This window comes from Amblyomma mixtum, chromosome 10, assembly GCF_055824585.1.
Source record: "Amblyomma mixtum isolate Tamu chromosome 10, ASM5582458v1, whole genome shotgun sequence".
NCBI classification, from domain to species: Eukaryota; Metazoa; Arthropoda; class Arachnida; order Ixodida; family Ixodidae; genus Amblyomma; species Amblyomma mixtum.
The window spans coordinates 109,294,136-109,301,273 of record NC_143021.1 but is presented as its reverse complement, the minus strand read 5'-3'; the positions used below and the strand labels follow the sequence as shown (position 1 = coordinate 109,301,273).

General features: G+C 47.0%; 1 non-coding gene across 1 annotated transcript; it reads right to left on the bottom strand.

The window, feature by feature from the left end:
- Nucleotides 1–3,291: 3,291 nt before the first annotated feature.
- Nucleotides 3,292–3,365, bottom strand: TRNAS-GCU (transfer RNA serine (anticodon GCU)). Its single transcript has one exon. It is a non-coding gene; the product is annotated as a tRNA-Ser (tRNA).
- Between the last annotated feature and the right edge of the window lie 3,773 nt (nt 3,366–7,138).

Below are 7,138 nucleotides of genomic sequence, written 5' to 3'. Positions count from 1 at the left end.
CTGGCGAGGAGGAAGCGTAAGTCCGCATCACTGTCGCGCAGTGTTGGCAGCTCGCGTCCATCGAACACAGGTGTGGCATGGTGACGTCGCAGCCGCATCTGCGCTGGCTTCCTCTGATTCGTTCCTGGTTTTTTTCAGACGAGGAGCACCCTTTTTTCCCCGGTCGTCGGTTGTTTTTCGAAGGGAAGGTCGTTGGTACCGATCGCAGCCAGTCATCTTTTTTTTTTTTTGGTGGGGTCACCGAAGGGTGAAACGACCGCAAGTTGAATCACGACAGTATTTACTAAGGTAATCGCTAATAGAGTGAGGACAACCTTGGACTTTAGTAAACCAAATGAGCAGGCAGGCTTTCGTAAAGGATACTCGACAATAGACCTCATTCACACTATCGCGATTCGCTGATGACATTGCCTTGCTAAGCCACTCAGGACAAGAACTGCAAAGCATGATCAATCAGAGAGGCAGAGCAGAACGGTGGGGCTAAGAATTAACATGCAGAAAACCAAAGTAATGTTCAACAGCCTAGCAAGGGAACAGCAGTTCGCAATTGGTAGCGAGGTGCTGGAAGTAGTAAGAGAATATGTCTACTTAGGGCAGGTAGTGACCGCTGATCCGGATCATGAAAGGGAAATAACTAGAAGAATAAGAATGGGGTGGAGCGCGTATGGCAGGTTCTCTCAGGTCATGAATGGTAGCTTACCAATATCCCTGAAGAGAAAAGTATATAACAGCTCTATCCTACCGGTACTCAGCTATGGGGCAGAAACGTGGAGGCTAACAAAGAGGGTTCAGCTTAAGTTAAGAACAACGCAGCGAGCTATGGAAAGGAAAATGATAGGTGTAACGTTAAGAGATCGAAAGCGCGCGGAGTGGGTGAGGGAACAAACGCGGGTTAATGACATCTTAGTTGAAATCAAGAGGAAGAAATGGGCTTCGGCAGGGCATGTAATGCGAAGGCAAGATAACCGCTGGTCGTTAAGGGTAACGGAGTGGATTCTAAGAGAAAGCAACCGTATCAGGGGACGACAGAAAGTTAGGTGGGCGGATTAGATTAAGAAGTTTGCGGGGATACAGTGGCGGCAACTGACAAAGGACAGGGTTAATTGGAGAGACATGGGAGAGGCCTTTGCCCTGCAGTGGATGTAGTCAGGCTGATGATGATGATGATGTTATACGACTAGATATGAAGTAATAAATTGGTAGGTGATCACTAACCTGGCCAGAGCAAACGCCAGACACGATTGACTTCTCATGCAAATTTGTGATGAAAGCATCTATTGGAGTTGCGGTCGAATAGGACAGGCACGTTGGATCAATAATATCATTAATGAAACCGTTACAGTATAGCAGGTCATTTATTTGACGCTGCTGAGTTGAGGGTGTAGAAAGGTCGGTGTTGATGCGAGACCCAACTACTTGAATTTATTAACGAGCTGCTACAAAATATGGACGAGAACTTCCAAACAGACTGCATATTCTTAGATTTTTCGAAAGCATTCGACCGTGTTGCGCATGCACGATTAACAGGAAAAATTACTACTCTCAACCTAGACTCACTAACAACCTCATGGCTAAGAAATTTCTTGTCTTTTCGCAAACAGTTTACAGTTGTTAGCGGCCACTCATCTCTATTTAGCGATGTTTTAGCTGGTGTTCCTCAAGGAAGCGTCCTGGGTCCATTGCTGTTCCTGATTTACATTAATAATCTACCATCCAACATTACAACGACCATTCGCTTGTTCGCAGATGACTGCATAATTTACCGCAAAATCCGATCACCTGCAGATCATCTTGCACTTCAAAGGGACTTTGGTGTTCATCATGGTTGCCTTCAAAGGTAACATCTTGGTGTTCATCATGGCAAATGTCACTTAACATCGAAAAATGGAAGATAATGACATTCAGCCGCAAAAAATTTAACTCCTCGTTCAACTACATACTCAATAACAGCTTAGTCTCTCAGGTGTCTTCTTACAGATACCTTGGTGTCCATTTTTCAAGCAACTTGTCCTGGTCCACTGATATACAGAAAATAACAGCTAAAGCATCCAGGACCTTGGGATACCTAAAACTGAATCTTCATGGAACTCCTGCTACTACCCGTAAGCTCGCCTATCAAACATTCGTTCGTCCGCAACTCGAGTATGCATCATCTATTTGGTCACCTCACCAGGCTTATTTAACTAATTCCTTTGAATCAGTTAAACATCGTGCTGCGTGTTTCATCTCCAGAAATTATGACCATCACTCAAGCATCACAAACATTAAATTATTGCTCTCTCTTTGAACCTTGCAATCACGAAGATTAATTGCCCTTGTCTGCTCATTTCACAAGACAGTCTATAATAAGGGAGTAATTACTCATTGACGTCCACCCGAGAGCAGCCATACGGCTACAAAGGAAAACTATACAGCTTTCTCAGAAACTTCGTAGTTAAAGAAAAATTCGTCCTGGTCCGGGGATCGAACCCGGGACCACCGCTTCAGCGGAGCAGTCGCTCCACCAATTGAGCTAACCGGGACGGCAAGCTTATGGTAGGGCGAGAGCGAATTGACCAATAACTCGAAGCGGGAACAGTGTTGACGAAATGTTTAGGAGAATCCCCCAAGGTGGAGTAGATTTGTAATAAGGGAGTTATTACTCATTGACGTCCACCCGAGCGCAGCCATACGGCTACAAAGGAAAGCTATACAGCTTTCTCAGAAACTTCGTAGTTAAAGAAAAATTCGTCCTGGTCCGGGGATCGAACCCGGGACAACCGCTTCACCGGAGCAGTCGCTCTACCAACTGAGCTAACCGGGACGGCAAGCTTATGGTAGGGCGAGAGCGAATTGATCAATAACTCGAAGTGGGAACAGTGTTGACCAAATGTTTAGGGGAATCCCCCAAGGTGGAGAAGATTTGTAATAAGGGAGTAATTACTCATTGACGTCCACCCGAGCGCAGCCATACGGCTACAAAGGAAAGCTATACAGCTTTCTCAGAAACTTCGTAGTTAAAGAAAAATTCGTCCTGGTCCGGGGATCGAACCCGGGACCACCGCTTCACCGGAGCAGTCGCTCTACCAGTTGAGTTAACCGGGACGGCAAGCTTATGGTAGGGCGATAGCGAATTGATCAATAACTCGAAGTGGGAACAGTGTTGACCAAATGTTTAGGGGAATACCCCAAGGTGGAGAAGATTTGTAATAAGGGAGTAATTACTCATTGACGTCCACCCGATCGCAGCCATACGGCTACAAAGGAAAGCTATACAGCTTTCTCAGAAACTTCGTAGTTAAAGAAAAATTCGTCCTGGTCCGGGGATCGAACCCGGGACCACCGCTTCAGCGGAGCAGTCGCTCTACCAATTGAGCTAACCGGGACGGCAAGCTTATCGTAGGGCGAGAGCGAATTGATCAATAACTCGAAGTGGGAACAGTGTTGACCAAATGTTTAGGGGAATCCCCCAAGGTGGAGTAGATTTGTAATAAGGGAGTAATTACTCATTGACGTCTACCCGAGCGCAGCCATACGGCTACAAAGGAAAGCTATACAGCTTTCTCAGAAACTTCGTAGTTAAAGAAAATTTCGTCCTGGTCCGGGGATCGAACCCGGGACCACCGCTGCACCGGAGCAGTCGCTCCACCAATTGAGCTAACCGGGACGGCAAGCTTATGGTAGGGCGAGAGCGAATTGACCAATAACTCGAAGTGGGAACAGTGTTGACCAGATGTTTAGGGGAATCCCCCAAGGTGGAGGAGATTTGTAAATAAGGGAGTAATTACTCATTGACGTCCACCCGAGCGCAGCCATACTAAGTAAACTGGAAAATTGCAGCGCAGCAGTAACAAGGACGAGACGAGAATGACGCAAGCACAAGCGCTGACTAACAACTGTGTTTTATTGCTCTGAGCCAGCCTATATAAGAACTAGGTACAAAACAACAGAACAGAAACCAACACATCACCTCACGCATTCGTGGCACGATTATCGGAATTGTCTCCCGTTCCTCCAATCTTTCGTCCTATCATTGGCGTTCAGAAATGACATTTCTTTTTCACTAAGGCGCACAGAGGGGTTGCTGACACACTTATCTGCGTATTTTTATATTGCCAGAGCTTCTGCTATCAACCTTGTGGTGGTGTCCCGACACTTGCGAATAATAACCGTTCTTTCAAGGGCAGGGGTGCAGCCCTCGCACTGGCTGCAGTGTAAGGCGAGTTCCCCTGAGTTTGGGTCCCTTAGGCTGGCTCAGAGCAATAAAACACAGTTGTTAGTCAGCGCTTGTGTTTGCGTCCTTCTCGTCTCGTCCTTGTTACTGCTGCGCTGCAATTTTCCAGTATGCAGAACCAACTAGCAAGTCACTATGTTTTAAGCATACGAAGTAAAGTCTGTTTTCTGCTACCGGGGGCTATGCTACCTATGCTACCTGGGGCTAAAAACATGCATTTCCGTGGGTAGCAAGAACGCCACCCAGAGTGAACGTGGCCGCTGCTGAGGAATGACATGGTTTGCGGACCCGAAATGAGCGAGTGGGAGCTCACCGCATTTGGTTGCAAGCCCATTTTGACCTGACAAGTTTATGCTTGACTTAAGAGGACGAGAGAATCAAAGAGTGAATAAAAACCCCAAAAATGGAAAAAAAGCTGCGGCCAGCCCCCTAAAACCAAGAAAGTGGTAACCCAACGTGAGGACATAATCTAAGGAAAAACACCAAAGTAAAAACTAAATAATCACCTTTCTGGTGAACCGTCCAAGGCAGATGATGCTTCCGAGAAGCACTCTGGAAGCGAGCCAGGATAGGTCAGAGTAAGTCAGACCAAGCAGCTCGCTCACCTTGATGGTTGATGGGCATAGCATACTCCGGGCGCCAAAGGCCATGCCGTATACTAGGAATTCCGTCCTTGCCGGAAAGTTAGCCCGGAGTACGCTATACGTGGTAGCCTTTTTGATGTTCTTACTCTAAAGTACTCCCTCGTTGGCGTCCCATAGCACAGATATGTACACTACAGTTACTTGCGAGCTTGACTCTATTACAAGATCAGGTTTTAATCGAGTCCCCTTGGTCATTGTGTAGATTAGCTCTTCGTTGACCTCCACCCGGGGGAGTTTCTCCCTCGCAAGTCGTGCGACTTGCTTTTTCGTGCGTGTAGTCAAATCCATGCATTGCCGCTATTCGTTTGCTGTTTTTTCTTCTGTGTCAACATAATACGGTTTTCTTCAAGTACGTTGTAATAATTGTTTGCAGTGCAATGTATTTAGTATTGTTTACTATTACTCTTTCCACTTTGTGCCATCTTTTGTCTGCTAAATATTGTAACCCCTCCCATCACACAATGTTCCAATTATTTTAACATAACTTCATGCTGGGCTAGTTATTGGGACATAGTTGAAACTTGGTTCAGCGCAAAAGACGAACACAAAGAAAGGAAACGAACACACGGAGCGCTCCGTGTGCGTCGTTTCCTTTCTTTGTGTTCGCCTTTTGCGCTGAACCGAGTTTCAACAATGTTCCAAGTGTGGAACCTGTTAGGTATTTGCATAAATAAATAAATAAATAAAATTGGGGTAATCTGTGCCGGGAAGTCTAATAGCTTCGCATTCCTGGAGTATGTGAAATGTGGTGCCCGTCGAAGACCACACTTCCTACATAGCTACCTGGGGCCACCTGCTGGCATTATAAAGAAAAACGGCCATCGGGATGTACCCAGCATGAAGGTTCTCTTCAAGTGACGAGGCGAGGGTGATGTCATTATCAGTCGCAGACCTATTTTGACGGAACCCTTTTATTTCTTGAGGATGCTCATTTCGGTTTTTCAGGTATGAAGTGATGCTTTTGCAGATGTTTCGCTCCATAAGCTTGCCTCCTCAGCTCAGTAGGGCGATGGCCGAGAATGATGCGTAGATTGTTGGCTGCTTGCAAGGTTTCAAAACAGGCACAATTTTCGCCAGATTCCATTCTGTGGGGACCTCAGCAGTCAGCAGACAGGAGTTGTGGGGTAGCTTTGCGATGGCGTCACAGATTACTTCATCGTGACCAGGAGATGTGTGTCTGTTTGATTCCGCATTAGCTGTGGATAACTGTTCAACTGTGAAAGGCAAGTCCAACGCTGGTACAGCCGCCTGTGCTGACTGACCATCTGCGGAGAGTGTCGAGCAGGCCCTGACCCCGCTGACAGTAGCCTGCAGTATTCTTCTGAGACTTCTTTTAGGGATTTTCGTTCATGCAAGGAGAATGCAGCGAAGGGGTGAAGCTGTTGGAGTGCAGTGCGCATACCTCTAGCGAACCGCCAAATTTCTGTTACTGGCTGGCGTACATCCAGCGTAGGACAAAAGCCTTTGTCGACTGAGTTTATCCAGACAGTGCCAAATGTGCCTTTGTGCCTGTCAGCAGGCACAGACGTCTTCAATGTTTTTTGTGTGCATAGCCTTGCTTTCAGTTCGCGTGCGAATAGCGCACAGCCAGCTTGGCAGCAGCGACGACAGCCCACAACTGCTTTAAGTAAAGCAGGCTTCCTGGAACTAAGCTGCAGTTGGGAAAATGGCAACGCTTAGCCGACGCCGATGAAGCATCGTCGCGACTGCCGATTGTTGACGCTTAAAGAAATTTTCTCGGAAGGGCTCTCATTAAATGAAATGTGAATCGTCCCAGCAATCGCACGAACACTGGCTTGTGTCCCTGATTACGGCGGCTTTCGGGGTGTTCTTAAGACGCATGGGGCTTGGTGTTTCCGGGGTTGCTTTCGCGCTTGGATGAAAAACAACCGCGCGAACCGGCTTGTGTTTGTGCCCTCTAAGGTGTCGTCCCCTCATCGGATTGTGCCCCCTCTCTCCCTTCTATCAGCCAGCCACTCCTCTCTTCAGTTTAAATGACCCGCTCTTCATGGGATCGCGCCTGTGTAAAGGAAAAGGAGACAGTGACAGTGTTCCGAATACTTACGCGTTCTGCTGAAACACCTAATTAAAATATGACCAGCTCATTGCGTTCCCAAAATACCACACCATTTTCGGTACGGGTGCGCTATGAATTTATGACATAATAATCATCAAAACCGGCCACCCAATGGAGTTGGCTTAAAGCGTACGCTGAGCTTCTGCTCAACGTGACTTTGCGCGTGTGCAGCCGGTTAGTACATGATGTACCAGCTGTCTATAA